The sequence below is a fragment of the Tamandua tetradactyla genome, chromosome 22 (genome assembly GCF_023851605.1).
Source record: "Tamandua tetradactyla isolate mTamTet1 chromosome 22, mTamTet1.pri, whole genome shotgun sequence".
Taxonomy (NCBI): domain Eukaryota; kingdom Metazoa; phylum Chordata; class Mammalia; order Pilosa; family Myrmecophagidae; genus Tamandua; species Tamandua tetradactyla.
In genome coordinates this window covers 42,588,564-42,610,349 of record NC_135348.1, presented here as the reverse complement: position 1 = coordinate 42,610,349, position 21,786 = coordinate 42,588,564, and the positions used below count along the sequence as shown (strand labels likewise).

The 21,786-nt window shown below is 34.1% G+C and overlaps 1 non-coding gene across 1 annotated transcript; it reads right to left on the bottom strand.

Annotated features, from left to right (window-relative positions):
* Nucleotides 1-14,445: 14,445 nt before the first annotated feature.
* LOC143666392 (U2 spliceosomal RNA) lies at nucleotides 14,446-14,636 on the bottom strand. Its single transcript, XR_013167593.1, has one exon. It is a non-coding gene; the product is annotated as a U2 spliceosomal RNA (small nuclear RNA).
* Nucleotides 14,637-21,786: the final 7,150 nt, after the last annotated feature.

The following is a 21,786-nucleotide window of genomic DNA, read 5'->3' as shown; positions in this document are numbered from 1 at the left end:
ATCCCACTTCTTTGGCACTGAAATCTGTTTTGGTTTATTGATGCTACCAGAAATGCAATATAAAAGAAATGGTTAGCTTTTATAAAGGGAATTTAACAAGTTATATGTTTATAGTTTTAAGGCCATAAAATATCCAACTATGGCATCCATAGAATGACAAGTTGACTCAAGGAAGGCCAATGTCTGTCACATGGGAAGGCATGTGGCTGGTGTCTCCTGTCTTTGTTCCCAATTCTGTGGCTTACAGATCCTGATGCAAATGGATTCTCTCTGTGCATCTGTGGGCCTCCACATAGCTCCTCTGGGACACAACTCTGAGTTTTGGCTTGCTTAGGATATCATGGGAAGGCATATAGTGATATCTGAGGGGCTCTATATCTCCAAACATCCCTGTCTTGGCATCTGATCTCTCTGTTGGCATCCCAAGATTTTCCAAATGTCTGCATCTCCGCTGGCTGACAAGTAACTGTGCTTCTCCAAAATGTCTCCCTTTTTAAAATACTGCAGTAAACTAATCAAGACCCATGTTGAATGGGTTGAGCCATATTTCCATCAATCAAAAAGTAACACCCACAATTGAGCATGTCACTTCTCCATGTAGTTAATCAAAGGTTTTTGCTGTACAGTATTGAATCAAGATTAAAGAATATGGCTTTTCTGGGGTACACAACATTTTAAAACTTGTACAAGGTCTGTAGTGAAACTTTCTATAGACGAGCTCATCAATTAATTATAATAGAAAAATTAAAGATTTGAACATGAATATAGGGCAAAACTACTTAAACTGAAGCATAAAATAAAAAAGTTTAAAAAAAGAACAGATTTCCAGTAAATTCTGGAATAATGACAAGAAGTCCAATATACATATAATTAGAGTACATAAAGAAAAGAGAGAAACTTAGACAACAACAACAAATGTATAATTAAAGGCCACATATGCCAAATTTTAAATAAAGAAAAATCAATGCTTTAAGATCAATGAGCCATAAGGCACATCATAATCAAATTATTAAAACCAATAAAAATAGAGAAAAATTTGAAAAGAATTAAGAGAAAAAGGACATGATATATTTAAAGGAACAACATAAAGGATGATTCCTGAATTCTTAACATAAACAAACATAAAGCTAAAAAAAAGAGCATTTCTTAAGGAAAACCTGTAATTACATATGCACATAAATATCTAAAAATGAAGGGGAAGTAAAGACATTTCTAAACTAAAAAAACAGCTATGAATAGGCAGTACCAACAAACCTGCCCTATACCTTGTGTTTACAATAATATTTAGCAGAGCTGCAGATTCACTGTAACAACACAAATGTGCTAAAAGTAAAATAATGCAAATAGATATGTCATACTACCATGGTTCAAAGCTTTAAGTACCCCTGAAAAACATGCTGTTATATTTAATCCATTCCTTAGGATACAAATCCATTGTAAGTAGGACATTTTGAAGAAGTTACTTCAATTAAGGTGTGGCCTAGAATGGTTTTGAATGCTATTACTCGAGTCCTTCATAAGAGACTCAATTTCAATAAGAGATTGAAATACAGACAGTAAAAAAAAAAAGGCCATGGAGGCAAGAGCCTGACAGCAATTTAACCTAGAATAGAAGGAAAAGACCAGCAGACAGCACCATGTGCCTTCTTATGTGGAAGAGGAGCCAGGGATAGAAAATATCTGGTCTTCAGCAGGAAATCACTGCCTTGAAGATGCCTTCATTTGGACATTTTCCTGGTCTCACAACTGTAAGCTAAAAAAATCCCCACTCTTTAAGCCAATCTGTGTCCTGGTATTTTCTGGCACATCCTAGGAAATTAAAACATGTACAAACACTGATTTTCCATTAAACTACAATACACGAACAGTTAACCCCTACGTTAAACGAAGGACTTTAATTAATACTGCAATTATAAACGTGTGGAATTCTCAATTGTAACCAATGATCCACACCAATGCAAGTTGTTGGTGTGGTGGTGAGTGGAGATCCTGTGTTTTATGCATGATTGTTCTGTAAACCCACAACTTCTCTGATAAAAAGAAGGCAAAAATAACAAAAACAAAAAGCAGTAGCTATGTTATATCAAAGTCAATTACAGAGCAAAAAAGAATGGCAAAGATAAAATAGATATTTCATATTGATAAAGTGATGAAGACATAACAATTCTGGAAATACATGTACCTAATAGAGCTTCAAATATTGCCAAAACATGAGAACTGAAGTGATAAATAAGCAAACCCAGATGATGGTTGGAGCATCAACATTCCTCCCTCAGTTATGGACAGAATGAACATCAAAAATCAGTAAAAATATAGGTCTTAAGTGCTATTATCAACCAACTTGAACTCACTGAAATTTAAAGAACACCACAACCAACCAAGATTTTACACATTTTTTTCTCAATAATATCTGAACAATTCACTAAAATAGGCCATGTACTGCTACATAACATGACCCTCAATAAATACAAAGTATTTGAAAAGGTATACTAGGATAAATATTATATTAAAAATCAATAATGAAAAGTCTTTGCAAAATCCCCAAATATCTAGTAAATAAGCAAAGTATTTCTGAATAATTGACAGCTTAAAGAAGAATTTACAAGGGGAATTAGAAAATATTTTGAAATGAATAAAAATTTAAATATATATATATATAACATTTCAAAATTTGTGGGATGCAGCTAAAGCAGTGTACAGAAGTAAACTTACATTTCTAAATGTTTACAGAAAAGAAGAAATGCTTAAATTTAATGATACAAATATCTGTCTTAGAAACAGAAAAAAATAACTCATTAAATTGAAAGTAAGCAAAGAAAGAAATGGTAAAAAAAAAGTGAAATCAATTAAATAAAAAAATGGACAAACAAAATAAATACTTAATGAAAACAAAGTTAACGTTTTGAAAAGACCAATAAGATTGGTAAATCACCAACTAGAAAAAAAGAAGGCAAACACAATGAACTAAGAAACATCGCTCTAAACTCTTGAGAAAGTGAAAGGATAATAATGGAATTTTATGAACAAATATATAAATTCAACATCTTAGAATAAATGGGCAAGTTAATTGAAAGAAAAATTACCATAATTTTCATGTGATGAATCATGCCACTGCCCAAGAATATAAGAATTTTGAAGAAAAGACTATCAAACTGGATATTCTACAAGAAAACATCTTAAGAGTCAGTGATACAGATACTTGTCCTAAGAGCATTGATTAGAAAACAATGATATCAAGAATAGAAACTATACCATCTTCTCAAGGCATGAGAATCATGAATAGCAAGGTAAGCAACCTTTGCTTTCAAATCATTCATCTATCCAAGAACATGATGACATTTCCCCATGACTTTCTTTGGTCAACATCTAGGCTCTGTTTTGTTACTTGATTCTAAGCATATTCAAAAAAATTCAAATTGCATCCATTAAAGAGGAAAAAAACATGTATCGTATGAAATCAAACAATATAAAATAACAAAATATCATATCAAAAAATTTAGAGAAAGTATTTGAAAAATCCTATACCCACTCATATTTAAAACTACCAGCAATCTAGAAATAGAAGGAAATTTTCTCAATTTGATAAAGTGTGTCTATAAAAATGAAACAAAATAAAACTATCCTTAGCAGCATTCTAAATTCTTTCTTTATATGGTGTGTGGTGGGGGCCATATTTCATTCTTTTTCCATGTGATTATCCGTTCATTGCAGCACCATTTGTTAAATTTTTGTTGGGTTGGCTTGTTGTTGTTATTTGCTTGTTTGTTTGTTTGTTTGCAAACTGCATGGGCCTGTACTGGAACCCTGGTCTCCCTCATGGCAGAAAAGAATTCTACCACTGAACTTTACTTGCACCCCCATACTAAATTTTAAAGAGCTGAACACTTTCCCTCTAAAACTGTGTATAACGCAAAGATATCTGTTAATCATTTCCATTTTTCATTGTGTTGGACAGCTAGCCAGTACAATAAGACAAGGGATAGAACTAAAACATATACTAATGAATTATAATACCAATAAATATCTATACCAATAAATCTTCTATACCAAAAAATATCTATATGAAAAAATTATCTATGCATATAACTATCTATACCAATAATGTAGCTGTAATCTGGGATGACATGTCCTTGAGCGTTGAAAATCATAAGGAAACATAACCTAATCACAATAAAAATTACCAATGTTAATAAGCAAATTGAGCAAAGCTGCAGAATACCCAGGAAATATTAGTTTTTGCATATATGTTTAAATTATAGCTAAAATATCAAGTGCAGCAACAAAAAAGTCTAATTGAGTTGCATAAAACTTTAAGAAAATACATGCAAGAACTGTTCAAAGAAGATTATAAATTAGAAATCAATAAAAAGAAGCTGGAAAATCCCATATATTTGTGAACCAAGCAACCTATTTCCAAATAACCATGGGTCCAAAATTGAAAAGGAAAATTAAAAAAAAGATTTTGAAATGAATGATACTACAGTTACACCATATCATAATTTGTATGATGCAACTATACAAAACCACAGTGAGGCAATTTTTAAAAGACTTAAACAAATAGGAATATCTAGTAAGCTGATGAATAGGAGGTTCAATATATTAATCTGACAGTACTTTCAAGTAATATATAAATTTAGTGCAATCTCAAACAAAATCCATCATGCTGTTTCTAGAAATTAACCATGATTATAAAATGTATGCCGAAACACAAAGGACCTGTACTAGACAAAACAACTGAAAAAGAAGAAAAAGTTTGGAGGAGTTACATTATGTAGAATTAAGACCTTGTGCACCTTTACAGTTACTGTGGTGGTGTGAGATTGGCACATAGATAATGAAACAGTTTAATGGAACATTTATATGGTTAATTAATTTTCAACCATGGTACTAAAATAATTCAAGAAGGAAATGAAAGACTTTTCAGTGTGTATTACTGGAATGAATGGCTTATTGTGTGGTTAATAAAAAACAACTTCAACCTATATCACACTTGATATGTAGAAATTACTCTGAGGTGTTATCATAATCTGAACCTGTAAACCTGTAGAGAAAAAATAATAAAATATCTTAACCTTATGATAGGTAACCTTTTTTTTTCTTATACAAGACCCAAGTTAAAAGCCACATACTGGAAGTACATAGCTACCATTCATACATTTGACAAGTGACTTGTATCCAGAATATAAATGGTACTCTTACAGTTCAATAAGAATAAAGTAATTACATTTAAAAGTAGTAAAAAAAGTTGAACAAAAATTCACAAAGTAATATATATAAATGTCCAATGAGCACATGAACAATTTCTCAGCGTTATTAGTCACAGAAATAAAACCACAATGACATACCATTACATACCAATTAGAATGGCTAAAATTAAAATGTCTGACAACCCTAAAAGTCAGCATGAATATGGACATTCCTGGTGGATGGATAAAATGATTAAAAAAAAAAGAAAACACTTTTGAAGCCAGCCTTTCAGCTTCTCTTAAAATTAAACATAAAACATTTGTTATTATAACCCAGCTATTCCATGTCTAGTTATTTAGACAAGGGAAATGAAAGCGTACATATGCAAAAAACAATGTGCATAAATGTACCCCTTTATTCATTGTTGCTGAAGATTGGAAATAATCCAAATGTTCATCACTGGATGATGGCTAGACAAATGGTTGGACATCCAGATAGTGGAATAACACAGTAAAACAAGCAAAAAAAGATTAAGCTCTTAATACATACAAAAATCAATAAACCTCAAAATCATTAATATATGTAATTGATTTTTTTCGTATTAGATTAATTTTGTCTGTAACAGAACAGGAGTTGCTTCTTCCCAGGTGGAATATGAAGTTGAACTGCAAAAAGACACAACCCTTTTTTTTGGTAAAGGTCTGAGTTATTCAGATGAAATCATTTCTCATAATGAGTTGAATTATATGCTTAAAGTTAATTCATTTTACTGAATATAAAAAAATACTTCAGTGAAAATGAACTCAATACCCCTAGATATCTGTTGTGTCTCCAGCCAATTTGGAGCAGTGTGATGGCCAATTTCATGTGTCAACACAACACATGATGGAGATTTCACGTGTCCAGGTATTTGCTGAAGCAGGCATTGCCCTGGTTGACTTTATCTGAGTGACTCAGAGTCATACTGTGAGGGTTTCTCACAGACGGATTTGCGTCTGTAATTGAGTTGATAAGAGTTGATTAAAAAGTGATATCTGTGACAGTGTGAGTCTATACTCAACAAAGAGTGTGTCCTGGGTGATGTTGGGGTCTTCCAATTCAATTAGCTTGAGGATTTAAAAGATAAAACTGGGGATTCCAGGGATCAGAAAGAAGAATTTCTGCCTCAATTAGTTTCCCCCGAGGAATCCAAGTCTTCAGCGTCACCTTCATCAGTTTCCAGCTTGGTGTCTGCCCCACAGAATTCAGGCTGGCCAGCCCTGCTGTGAGTAAGCCCATCCTTACGTATCAATTCTGTTTCTCTGGAGAAACGTGACTAATACAGGCACTAGAACATTCTGAAAAGCATGGCAGAGCTAACAGGCATCTTTGAAGTGTCGTACGCATGGAATTGACTTGCCCATCACCTTTGAATAACATCTTTGTGCTGTTGCTGAATCAGTAAAGGGACTATGTATAGGAGGAATCAGACAGAAGCAATTCTTGAGGCGTGAAGAGCAGTTAAATTTAAGACAATTATAATTTATTGTCTTATAAATTATTAAATTTAAATAATAAATTATAAATTTATTATAAATTATAATTTATAATTTATTTTCAAAACTCAACTTAATGGGCAATTTTGCTGGCAGGTATTACAAGCCCACAGACACCAGCTACCAGATCTTGAGTTGAGAGTTACCTCTGACATGAAATGAGAATTCAGTAAGTAAAAGTTCAGGATATTCAGGTGAGAATTCAAATATCCATGTGGTAGGAAAGTATTCAACATTCTCATTTAATCAAGAGATTCGTACGGTCTCCATAGTACAGCTTTTACACTAAAGCTATATTTTCTAGACCTTTTGTATACCTTCTCTACTCTAAAATACCTACTGCCTTCAGCTTCCTTTGGGGCATTTTCATTATCTTATAATTTTTCGCATAAAGATAATAAAGCAGAGAGTCTAAGCAAAAGAGAATCAAAATGCAATACTTTATATCAGTATACTATAAACTTATGTTACATACACATCCTAATGTAACAATATTAATAGTACAAGTCATACATAATGACCAGTTTAAGAGAGTTTTTCTCCACCTACAAGTGATACTTGCTGTTGTAAGTATTTTATAATCCTATTTATTGACTCCTTTGATTTGACTTCAAATAAAATTTCAATTACCTATTATTTTATGTTTAGTTTTGAGATTCACTCTATGTAACTGAAATGTCATTTTCTCTATTTTATTATCCTTATCTGAAATATTTTTGCTTGCAAGTTATTTTTTATTTTTGCTTACAATTATGTAAGTTTCAGATGAGCAGAAATTTTCTTATTTATATCATATCCACACACTATTTCCAGGTTCCTACTACGCACTCAGTAAATATCTGAATGAATGGAGCAATGACTAGTTATTTAAATAGCAGGTCTGTGCTTTATTTGTTTAATTACATTTTTAATACTTGTCTCCCATTTCTTAAGTGGAACAGAGAGGGAATTATGATTTATGCTTGTTCATTTTTTCTTTTTTTCTCAGAGATATTGAGAACAAGGTTGGAAAAGAAGTGAGAATTATATGACTGGAAATAATTGTACAAATGGGTATATTTAAATGATCTCACTACACTCTAATTTGTGTCACAGTGGGAATAAGTGTTGTCTTCATACATTGGTTGGAATAATCTCAAGACCCAGTGCTTATGAATTCACATAATAAGTATGTGAAGTATGGGAAGTAGATAAGCAGTTTTAAGAAAAGTCCACTGAAACATGATTAAAAGTATTTATTACAAAAGAAAAATGGGAGCCCTGCTCAGTGTCCCAAGCTGTCCGTTCCTTGATGAGCAGAGGGAGGGCAGACCTAAATCCGATTCATGCTGGCTTCAGATCACTGGCGGCCAGACTCTCTCAGGCAGGGGATTTGCCTTCTTTGTCCAGTGCAAAAAAGAAAACAAATACCATATGAAATCAGAGAAAGCACCATTGCACCCTTTGGGACGTGATTCAAATCTGGACACAGACCTAAAGGAAAGCGCCTAAGTGTGAGCTCAGGCTGCAGGCTCAGCAGTGTGGGAGCCAATGTTTGCAATCAACTTCTGGAGCAACTTTTTTAATCCCCCAGTCTGTCTTCATTTCTGGGATTACGTATCCCTGTTCATCTATTTCTCCATTACTATCCAAAGTGTGGTTTAAATCATTCCATCAAATCAGGGTGGGAAATTAAAACCACTTTCTTTCGCTGGTTTGAAAAGCGTCTGCTCTTGTGTACTAACCCACCACCTGCATGTCCCCAGGGCTCAGACGATGCCTGGGCGGGCGGGGCCGCCGTTGAGAAGACTCTGAGGACACTGGCCACACCGACTTCAGCAGCAGCTATCCCCTTTTGACCCTCTACATGACGTTTACCACACACAGAATAAAAATCAGATGAGGACACCAAATAATTTATAAAAGCTAGTTAGTAATTAATCCATCTGATTGATTGATTTCCATCACTGCTTATATTGGGTTGGATGTTCTCCAAACATGTTAACTGTTCTTTCGATGCTTTTGAATGAAACGATTCCAATCTAATATGCTTTCGAAATATGTCATACATTTATTTACTTTTCTTTCATTCATTTATTTCTATGATCATATTTGCATTATCAATTGTTTATTGCTTGCCAATATATAATGTTGGATTCTATTTCCTTACAGAAAAGAATGACAGGAAGACTTCTGCAAAAAGAATAATGAAAGAAAAGGGGAGTCTATTTTAACTAAGATGGCAAGGAAGCATTTAAAAACCCAAGATAAATGTAATAATATGATTAAAGACTTACTAAAGGAATAGAAAGATAGATTAATTTAAGTAAGAAGATTAGGTTGAACTGTAATCCCAAAACATACACTGATTGATACATGGCTTCTTCTTGGTATAGTGCTATCCATTTTTTTAATCTTAATTTGGTGGTTTGTCATGTGACCAGAACCTCTAGGAGGTATGACTGACATTATATGCAACTGAGGAATACATTTTTCACAATTTTCCGCCACTTTAAGATTTCTTCCGGATTCTGTTATACATGCCATGATATGAAATGTTTTACATCTGCAGTTTTATCTTATTATCTGCAGTGGGAATGTGGCTCATCCCTGCTAATGTCCTGTGCTCTTTGACCTCGTGCAATTACCATTTTTCTGATATCTTTATGAGATATTTTAGCTTAGTTCTTTTGGAGGCTCTTCTATATCCTTCTCAGATTTAAATTATACTCATTACCAATTGTCTTATGAAATGAAATGTTAAATCAGATAACCCACATATACTCATGTAACTATGCAATGGTCCTTATCCATAAACCCTGATATCTTACTACAGAGAGGATTTTAAATAATATCTTTTTTAAAACTTTCATGTTCAAATTTATACAATATTAGAAAAAGAAAAAACACACAGTTTTAACATGATTTACAATTTGCCATGTATTATTAGTAGTTAGGCCTCTTCAGTGTATATTTGCTGTTAGAGTTTCACATGAAAATTTAATAAATGCTGCAATGGGTAGGAAAGTGAATTTAACTTTATAAAAAATATTTACTAAAATTATCAAAAGTAATATCCTCTTAACATTAACACATGGGTTTAATTAGTTGTTTGTTGTTAGTGTCTGGCATAGTAAAAAGTATTCAATGAATACTCAAAAAGTTAGCTTTCTGACTGTTAGTGATGAATTTCTGAAGTTGGAAATAACTTTATACAATTTTCTAGTAATAAATGGATGTTTATTAAATACTAACTATTTGCAAAGTATTGTATCTCAATATCGGGGAAAAAAGTAAATAATTTTAATCCAATAACCATCAATTGGACTTTTTAACTTCAGTTGTCAAGTTTATTATGGGGTCTACTTACATGCAATACTCATATATGAATGAGTGAATTCTTAGCCAGAAAGGGGACTGCTTAAAATAATCTGAGAGTTGTGAAAAGTGCATTTTATAGATTAACTGGTAGAATTACTTTTTAATTCATGATCTATCCAAATTAATACAAATATACCTTAAGTGAAATGTGTTTTTCCATACATACTTTGAATGAGGTTGTGTCGTAAGGTGAGAGTTAATAGGTGAAATATTTATAATGTAATTTAATGCTAAAATTGATTTCAGCAAAATCTATGATGCAGAGTACATCTGTCAGGTTTCCACTGGAGAAGCAGAACCCGTAGGATATGTATGGAAAAGGATTTAATGTAAGGAATTGGTTTACTCCAAATGGTTTCACCCTTGCCACCCTCTTCCCACCCCGGGCCAGAAGAGGATTTCTGTTATTTTTAAGCCAAATGTCGTGGTTCAGTTGCCCTGACCAGCAATTGTGTTAGGCTAGGGCTCCTGATACAGTTCGAACCAGTGAGAGCTGAGAAGTCAACTATTAAAAAAAATGCACAAGGCTGCTTTTGTGGGTCTAAGTAAGGCTTGGGATGCTGCAATCATTTAGCAACCATGAGGTGAGAACACGGTGCTGCTGTGGTGCTAAAGGTGCCAACTGGCTGATCATGGATAAATCCACTGCTGTCAGACCTAGGAAGACTTCTTCAGGCTTCGGGCTGCTGGCGGTCCACTGACCATTCCTGGCTAGAACCCTGAGTTCCCGCCTGTGCAGACTTTTACCTTCAGCATCTTCTCCGGCCTATGGTACCTGTGAGTGGCTGCGGTGGTGGCAGTTGTCCTTTGCCGTTGGCCCCCAGGGCAGTCACCACATGCCCTTACAGCTCCCTGTGTCAGGCAGGCCTCCAGGGTTACCCGTGTTCTACAAGGATCCCTTTTGATTGATGTTCTCTCAAGCTTCACTTAATTAACCTTAAGCAACAAAATCTAAAAATGGGCATTCCTTACACGAATGGGGCTTCTGACCAAGGCATTGTCAAACATCCTCCTAAATGATAGCACCGTGTGGAAGGTGGGTTTGCAGTCAACACTGAAAGAAATCACTCTTTAAGAGGGGGGTGATGGTGACCTAAAGAATTCAAGAGAACTAGAGTCGGAAGATGTGTTGTCTTGTGGACTTGTGTTTTTGGGCATTGTGAACAAAGCACAGTACTATCCATTGAGACATTCATTGGAAGCAGATATTCCGTAGTACTTTACTGGATGATGCATTGAGTTAAAGTTACCAGGGTACTGGGCAATCAAGGATATCTGTGTTGTTTTGAAACAAACAAATCCCAAAAAGCCATGGCACTGAAAGTAACGGCATTGCTACTCGCAGCGGGATATGTGGGATTAGCCACAAACAGTGCATTTGGCATTAACGAACTCAGAGAGGCGGTTCCTAAATTGGAACAGGAAGACATGGCGCCTGGACACTAGAGGATTATTCCCACGCACTCTTTGGACAATAAACAAAATAAATAAGCACTTCCTCTCTACTCCTTATTCTAAACCTCCATTGATAAAATCAAACTATTTCACATTGGTTTATAGATTTTGTATACACTATTAAACCAAATTGTTTATATAATGGCAGGTTCCTTACAAAAAGTATTTGCCTGATGCCTGAAAAACCTGGGGACAGATTTGCTGGATACATTTGGAAACCTTTCATCTAGAGCTTCTTTTCACTTATCATGCGTTGTCCTCAAATGTGAGGCCTTAGCAATAACGCCTATTGCATGTTTATTTATGTATTTATTAACTCACATACACACATGATCTCAATACTCACTAACTAAATTCTTACAATTCAAATTCATGAATCGAAGTACCTAAATATCAAGAAAAAATTGTATACACATTTTATCATTTATATTTCAATCAATACGTTAAATATATAATACATATGCATTTACAACATGCCAGTGATTATTTTATCCTCTTATAAATACCAACACATCTAATCCCCACAGAAGTCATAAGACAGAATTGTAATCATTAACCAAGTTTTATAAATTAGAAAACTCAGGAAAGGGAGTTTAACTGTGGCCAATTAGTATGTAAGTGAAAAATGGGGTTTTAATCCAGAAGCCAAGTTCTCAAGCACTTTCTCATACTGCCTTTAATATGAAAGTTTGTTTTTTTTTTACTCGTTTGATTCCATACTCTACATAGTTTGTTTAAATGTGTTTGTAAGAAATGCATTCTTGAAGACATAGTTTCAAGGAAAACAATTGTTATTATTGACTTTTAGAGGGAGGGACATGATTGTGTGGCATTTTTAAAGCAGTGTATGATAAATCAGTGCAGCAAAGATTTCTTCATTCCAAAAATTCAGTAATGCAAACTTTCCATAAGATAAGTTTTGGGTAGATATTCAAATATGTAAAATGACATCATGAGAAAGACACTTTAAAGCTTTGCACATACAATCACTGATTAAAGAATAACTGAAATCATACACACATTTTTGTGAGCCAACAGTCATTATTTTTCTTCCTTAAACTGCAGGACAATAGAGTTTAAACTAACAGCCTGCAAGTCAGATGAAGCTAGCAACCATTTCTAAACTTTCCGTAGGGTCTGTGTCTTCTCCATTCATTGGTAAATCCCAATTTATCTTTATTGTTTGCAAAGATTATCATTTTCATTTTATAGAATGTTCCAAAGCAGCAAAAAGTCACAATAGCCCACTGATTTTCAAATGGGTTTTAGCTGTACTCTAAAACAAGAAAAACTGTGTTGTTTATTAAAACCATATTTTTTCAATTAAGTTCTTATAAAGTTCAGACTGTATGCAGCATTATTGTGCAGGCCTATTTAAAGAGGTGCAATAACTCTTAAGAAGTGGTGCATGCTCATTTACAGACATGGGTTTCTATGAAAAATTCACATTTTCATTTAATCATGTTGTAAATAATAGCATAAAATCCTTCAGAAATTGTTGGGATTACAATTATATAAGCCTCGGGGTATTCATAACTTGGAAGAGAGTGTGTTTTGATCATTTTTAGGGAATGGATATATGATTTTTTGTGGGATTTCTTGTTAAAATATTTTGGATAAGCTTTAGATAATGTATACATTTTTGATGAATGTGATATATATTTAGTTGGTTCTGCCTCACATTTGCTCTTTGGATTTCAGACTGCAATATGAAAGCATCTATTGTTCTAAAGATGAAATTTTGTATTTGGAAATCTTAGAATTTGGCCCAAATTGAATAATACATTTATTTTCTTCTAAATCTCCACTTGCTCTGCAATACATTCTATTTTTTATCCTGTCCTCATTGTTCCATGGCAAAATTTACTAATGTAATCATGAAGTTCACAGACATAAATATAATGGGAATTTTTAAAATTTCCATAATTTAACTTCTCAATAACATGGACACAATGTGTCACAATCCTCTTCTACCTCCCTTCTTAAAGCACTGCATTTTCTGTGTTTTAAAATTACTGCTAACACGGTGTTCTTTGGGTTTTCCTTCGGTCTTTCTTACTCTTTCTCCTCTGTCTCCTTCATTTGTTCTCTTTTTCGATAAAGCCATACGTTGGCTTTCCTCAAGACTCAATAAGTTCTTAGCAATCTCACTGTCACTCATGGCTTTAATTGTCTTCTGGAGATAATAATCTACCTCTGCTTAGACCTCGCCATGGATGTCTTCACTGAACTCTCCACTGAACTCGCGATCTGTCCCCCTTTCCCTATATGGTCTTCTTCCAATAGTTACTATCTCAATGAATAGTTTCACCATTTATTCCACTGGAAGAAAACAAATCATAGACAGGATTCTCACCAAGGTCCACTCCATTTATCCAAGCCATTGAAACCTTACTGTGGTCACTGCTCAAACATCTTCTTTCCAGTTTCACTGTAATTTCAGAGAGCCAGCTATCATCAGATATCTTCTGGATCCCTTTACCCTCATTTGATCTACCTGCCCACATGCTATCCCTAAAATGCAAGTACGTTCTCTGCATTTTCTGCCAGACCAAAATTGTTGCAATGTAAATCTGATTATGACCTTAAAACCCTCCCATCTGTTCTTTTGGACCATAAAATATGGAAAGTCTTATTTAACATGTCTAAAGAGACCCCACCTACTCAGTTTCCAACCACCATTGCTGCCTCTCTCCTCAGAAAATCTCTGATCAATTGCATGCTTTGACTGCAAGTAACAGATACACTCAAATCTATTGACGTATTCAATAGCAATGCATTGTATCTTGTAACAGTCAAGGCACTCAGGAAGGGCTAAGGTCATCAAAGACCCAAACTTTTCCAGCCTCTATCCTCCATCCTTCTCAATATTTTTTTCTGATTTTTTAATACATTTATCGTTCCCCCGAGGGGGTGCACTGTTCCTGGAAGTACTGCAATACCAGGTCGATGCGTGGAGTGGATGGAGCAAGGTCCTGTTCCATCTCCCAGTTGCAAAAATCCATTTAATACATTGTCCTCGGATAGAAGATGTATCAGATATTAAACTGATAAGAATAGATACTACAATTGCTCTTAGTCAAAAGGCTGAGAAGCGATATCTTTCTTATTTAATATGCCTCCTATTGTGGAAGCATTCAGTTTTGTTTGTTTTGGGGGGTGGAGGGATAATTTTTTCTTTATTTTATTTTTTTTATTTAAAGAAGTTGTAGGTGCACAGAAAAATCATGTAAAAAAATACAGAGTTCCCATATGCCTGCCCACCCCGATTATTAACACTTTGCATTAGTGCGGGCCCTTTGTTATAATTGAAGAATATTATAATTGCACTTTTAACTATAGTCCATTGTTTATATTAAAGTGTATTATGTTTTCCAATATACCACCCTGTTGTTGACACCTCACATTAGTGTGATACATTGGTTATATTTCATGACAGAACATTTATAATTGCACTGTTAACTATAGTCCATGATCTACATAGGGTTTGTGGTGTTGTATAGTCCTGTATTTTCTCTTTTAATTTTTATTCTTGTGACATATATATGACTAAAATTTCCCATGTTAATCAAATTCATACATATAATACAGGGCTGTTAATTGCCCTCACCAAGCTGTGCTGCCATTACCTCCATGCACTTCCAAAAGATTGCAATCAACCTAAATAGAAATTCTGAACAGATTAAGCATTAACTCTCCCTTCCACTGTTCCCAATCCAGCTGCTAGTAAACTATATTCTAAATTCTAACTCTATCAGTTTGCTTATTCTAATTAATTCGTTGCAGTGAGAGCATACGATATTTGTCCTTTTATGTCTGGTTTATTACACTCAACATAATGTCTTAAAGGATCATCCATGCTGTCACATGAACTAGAACTTCATTCCTTTTAAATGCTGAATAATATTCCATCGTGTATATATACGTATATACAATGCATATATATATATATATACACTTGGAATACCACTTGGTGTTTATCTATTCACCAGATAATGGACACCTGGTTTGCTTCCATTTTTTGGCAATTGTGATGAATGTCACCATGAACATCAGATTGAAGATATCTGTTTGAGTGCTTATTTTTAATTTGGGGGGGCATATATCTAGCAGAGAGATTCTCAGAGTATATGTTAGTTCTAAACTTAACTTTCTGAGGAACTGCCAAATTGTCTTCTGCAGTAGCTCTACCATTTTACATTTCTACCAGCAATGAATGAGTACTCCTATTTCTCCACATCCTCTCTAATATACCATTTCCTATTCATTATTTAATAGTATCCATTCTAGTGGGTGTGAAAAGGAATCTCCTTGTGGTATTGATTTCCCTAATAGCCAATGATGTTAAGTATTTTTACATGTGTTTTTTGGAATTTATCTATCCTCACTGGAGAAATGTCTGTTCAAGTATTTTGCTCATTTTAAAAAATTGGGTTATTTGTTTTTTTATTGTTTTTGTTTGTTTGTTTTATTCTTGATGTTAAACCCTTATCAGATATGTGGTTTCCAAATATTTTCTCCCATTGAGTAGGTAGTCTTTTCTTACAACAACTTTTTGTTGTGAAGTCCTCTGATGCATAAAAAGTTTTTAATTTTTATGATGTCCCATGATTTAGTTGTTTTTTTTTTTCATGCTAATGCTTTGGATTTAAAGTCTAAGAAACCACTGCCTTACAGTAAGATCCTGAAGATGCTTCTCTACATTTTCTTCTAGGATTTTTAAACTCTTTGTTCTTATTTTATGCTTTGATCCATTTTGAGTTCATTTTTGTTTATGACATGATATAGTGGTCTGTCTTCATTCTTTTACATATGGACATCTAGTTCCCCCAATACTATTGGTGAAGGCGACTACTCTTTCCCAACTGAGTGGACTTGTCAAGTTTGTCAAAAAGCAATTAGCGATAGATACTAAGGTCTATTTCTGAAACCTCAATTCAATTCTATTAGTCTACGTACCAGTTTGAAACTATGATATACCCCGGAAAATCCATGTTTTAACCCTAATTTAATCTTGTGGGGTAGACATTTTGTTTAGAGTGGGACTTTGGATTGTTTTTACCGAGATATGACACACCCAACTGTGGGTGTGACCTTTTGGTTAGATTACTTCCATGGAGATGAGACACACCCAATTGTAGTAGGTACAGCCTTTTGAATAGATGGAAACATGACTCCACCAATTCAAGGTGGGTCTTGATTAGTTTACGAGAGTCCTTTAAAAGGGGAAATATTTTGGAGAAAACTCTGATGCAGATGCCTGGAGAGCAGTTATTTTATTGCTGACAGAGACACAGATGTTTGGAAATGCTTGGAGACCTGACAGAGAGAGCAGATGCCTAGACATGGGCAGAACCCAACAGATGTCACCATGTGGCGTCCCATGAGATGCTAAGCAAACCAGAACCTAGAGCTGTGTCCCAGAGGAGCTAAGTGAAGCATCAGGGATACTTAGAGAGGAAACCACTGGCATCAGAAACTGGAAGCAATGGAATTTGGAACATGGACTCGCAGACACCAGCTACATGACTTACCAGCTGACAGAGGTGTTCCGGACAGCATTAGCCTTTCTTGAATGAAGGTAACCTCTTATTGGTGCCTTCATTTGGTCATTTTCATCGCCTTAGAACTGCAAATTTGTAATGCAATAAAGTCCCCTTTTAAAAGACATTCCATTTCTGGTATATGGCATTCTAGCTGCTTTAAGAAAACCAGATAGCATATATGTCTATCCTTGTGCCAGTACCATGTCATTGTGACCAAGGTAGACTTGTAATAAGCTTTAAATTCAGGAAACATAAGTTCACCAAGTTCATTCTTCTTTTCACGATGTTTTAGCTATTTGGGGTCCCATAACATTCCAAATAAATTTGATGAGTTGCTTTTCCACTTTTGCATAGCAGTCTGTTGAAATTTTGATTTTGATTAAATTGAATCTGTAAATCATTTTGTCAGGAATTGACATCTTAAAAATATCAAGTCTTCTAATCCATGAGCACGGAATGTCCTTTTATATAAATCTTTTTTTTTTCTTTTTTCCTTTTGCACAGGGAGGCACTGGAAATCAAACCCAGGTCTCCAGCATGGCAGGAGAGAACTTTTCCTGCTGAGCCACCGTGACCTGCCCAAATCTTCTTTCTTTTAGCAAGGTTTTGTAGTTTTCTATGCATAAATTGTTTACATCCTTGGTTAAATTTTTCCTAGATATTTGATTATTTTAATTGCTTTAGTAAATGGAATTTTTCTTGATTTCTTCCTCATTTGATCATTACTAGTGTTTAAAAACTGTACTAATTTTTGCATGGATCTTTTACCCAGCCACTTTACTGAATTCACTTATTAGCTCTGGTAGCATTGTTGTAGATTTTTCAAGACTTTCTCTATGTAGGATCATGTCATCTACAAATAGTGCAACTTTTACTTCTTCTTTTCCTACTTGGTTGCCTTTTATGCCTTTTTCTTGCCTTAATTTTCTAGCTAGAAATTACAGCACAATACTGATTAACAGTGGTGACATAACAAGACAGCTGAATAACGATATCTTGCTCTAGATCTTAGACAAAAAGCTTTTAAACTTTCATCATTGAGTACACTGTTAGCAGTGGGTTTTTCATACATGCTCTTATTATATTTAGGATGCTTTATTCTATACCTATTTTCCTAAGTGTTTTATCAAGAAAAGATGCTGGATTTTGTCAAATGCCTTTTCTGCAGTAATTAAGAAGATCATGTAATCTTTTTCCCTTTGTTTTGTTAATGTGGTTGCATTACATTAATTGATTTTCTTAAGTTGAACCACCCTTATGTACGTGGGATAAAATACACTTGATAATGATGTATATTTATTTTAATGTGCTGTTGGAGTTGATTTGAAAGTATATTGTTGAGGATTTTTTGCATCTATGCTCATAAAAGAAATTACCTTTTCTTGTAATATTTTTATCTGGCTTTGGTACAAGGGTGATTTGGGCCTCATAGAATGATTTAGGTAGTATTCCATCCAGCTCAAGCTTTTGAAGGACTTCGATTAGGATTGACATTAATTATTCTTGGAATGTTTGGTAGAATTCATCTCTGAAGCCATCTGGTCCTGGGCTTTTCTTCTTTGGGAGGTTTTTGATGACTGCCCCAATCTGTAATTGGTCTATTGAGATTTTCTATTTCTTTGAGAGCCAGTATAGGTTGTTTGTGTATTGTAGGAATGTGTCTATTTTATCTAGATTGTCTAATCTTCTGGTACAGTTGTTCATAGTATCTTCTTATGTACGTTCTCATTTCTGGGGGGTCAGTAGAAAGACCCCACCTCTCATATATGATTTTACTGATTTACATGGTCTCTCTTTTTCCTTTTGTCATGGGTCTCATTATGGGTTTTTCGATTTTATTGGTCTTTTCAGAGAACCACCTAATAGTTTTGTTAATTTTCTCTATTGTTTTCTAATTTTCTGTTTCATTTCTTTCTGCTCTAATCTTTGTTGTATCTTTCCTTCTGCTTGCTTTGGGTTTAGTTTTCTGAATGTTTTTTAGTTCCTACAGTTGTGCAGTTAGGTTGTTGATTTCAGCTTTCTCTTCTTTTATAATGTAACCATTTTTGGATATACATATTTCCTTCTCAGTGCTGCCTTCACTGAATCTCATATGTTTGTATACGTCTTGTTCTCCTTTTCATTTGTCTCCAAATATATATTGATTTTCCTTGTAATTTCTTCTTTGACCCATTGATTGTTTCAGAGTGTGCTATTTCACTACTGCATATTTGTGGATTTTCCAGTCCTCTACCTGTTATTGATTTCCAGCTCCATTCTAATATGGCCAGAGAAAATATTGTGTATAATACAATCTCTCAGAATTTATTGAGACTCATTTTGTGTCCCAACATTTCATCTAGTCTAGAGAGCAATCCATGTGCAATTTAGAAGGATACACATTCTAAAGTATTGTGGCACATTGTTCTGCGTATTCATCATATAAATGGTATATATGTGCCAGTTAGCTCTTGCTTGTTTATTAAATTATTCAGGTTCTCTGTCTTCTTAGTATCTTCTGCCTAGACATTCCATCTATGATGACAGTGGTGCATTGAAGTATTATTGTAGAGATGTCTTTTTTCCTTTCAGTTTTGTCAGTGTTTGCCTCATGTATTTTTGGGCAATGTGGTTAGGTGCTTAAAGATTTATGATTATTATTCCTCATTGCTGGATTGACCCTTTCATTAATATGCAGTATCCTTCTCTGTCTCTAATAACAGTTTTTGACAAAGTATATTTTATCCCATATAAGTATAGCTACCTCAGCTTCTTTGTGGCTACAATTTGTGTGGGATATCTTTTTCCATCATTTCACTTTTAACCTATTTGAATTTTGGGGTCTAAGATGAGCTCCTATAAACAACATTTAATATAGCTGTATCATGCATCTTATCCATTCTACCAATCTGTGTCTTTTGATTGGGATTGTTTAATCCATTAACATTCAGTGTCAGTATTGCAAAGGAAATAGCTACTTCAACAATTTTTGTCCATTGATTTCTATATATCATACCTGTTTTTCCCTCTATTTTTCTTTCTTTCAACCTCTTTTTTAAAATATTTGAGCTCTTGTTATGTATATGACTGATCTGATCCTTTTGTAATATTTCTTTCTGTATATTTTAAAAATACTTTATATGTGGCTAACCCAGGGTTCGTATTACACAATTTACCTTTTTAAGCTATTAATTTGAAAAGATACCAACTTAGCTTTAATAGCATATATGTTCTCTGCTCTTATATTTCTTGCTATCCCTTCTTCATGTTGTTTTCATCCCACTTACCTTTTTTATATTCTTTTTGTCCATTATCAGGAAATAGGTCTTTTTCTTGATCAATTGTATTCTGACTTTTATTGGAATTATAGTGTTGAATTGTATATTTAGAATACAGTACTATTGGGTTTTGTATTTAGTTTTTAGTTAATTTTACTGGAGATTTTCCTTTCTGCACACTACTCAAAGCCACTCTCTCTTATCTTTTTCTTTCAACCTGAAGGACTCTACTATTTTTGTAGTACACGTTTTATTGACAGACTTTCTCATTTTCTATTAGTATTTTACTCTCCCTCACTTTTGAAGGAAAGTTTTGCTACATAAAGAATTTGTGATCGTAGGGTTTCTTTTTCAGTCTCCTGAGTACATCATACCACTGCCTTCTCATCTCCATGTATCTGATGACAAATCAGCACTTATTCTTATTAAGGATCCCTTATATGTGATGAATTGCTTTTCTCTTGATGGTTTTGGAATTCTCTCTTTATCTTTGGCATTTGACATTCTGAGTCGTATGTGTCTCATGGTAAATCTTTTAGAGTTCATTCTGTTTGCAGTACATTGTGCTTCTTGGACATGTATATTTATGTCTTCATAAGACTTGGGAAATTTCCAACCATTATTTCTTCAAATATTCTTTCTGCCCCTATTCTCTTCTCCTTTTGGGATATCCATAACACATATGTTTGGATGCTTCATCATGTCACTGAAATTCCTTAGACACTGTTCAATTTTTTCCATTCTTTCTCAAAGTATTATTCTTACTGTATGATTTTAACTGCCCTGTCTTCTAGTTTGATATTTCTTATTTCCTATTTCAAATCTGCTGTTGAATGCTTTTAGTGTATTTTTAATCTGTATTATTTTGCCTTTCATCCCCATAATTTATATTTCTTTTTAAACTTTCAAATTCTTCTTTAGACTCACATATTTTCTTCTTAATATCCTTTAGCACTATTTTTATGCTTTTCTTCATCTCATTGAATTGATTTTGGAGATTTGTTTGAAATTTGATTAGTTGTTCCAAATTCTGTGTATATTCTGAAGTTTTAATTTGTTTCCCTGACTGATCCATACCTTCCTGTCTCTTAGCTTGGCTTGTCATTTTTTGGTGATGTCTGGGCATCTGATTATATTTTTGTGTTAACTCTGAATGAAGGTCATTTATCCCTCTTGTCTGAGGTTTTATTGTTGATTGGCTTTGTGTTGAGACTCTTCCTTGATTCTTTGTCCAACTTCTTCTGGACCTTCAGAATAGCCCTTGTTCATATGTCCAGATTTTCTCTGCTCTTCTTCATCTACTTCTTGTCTTGGATATGCAGCACAAATTTTAGTATATCACTTTTTATGCAATTGTTTCATCTCCAGGAGAAAGCTTCCTTTCCCTTGTTCCTTCTCTAGGAATCTTGATCTATTCTGTTGGCTTAGGTGCAGTATTTTTTCCAC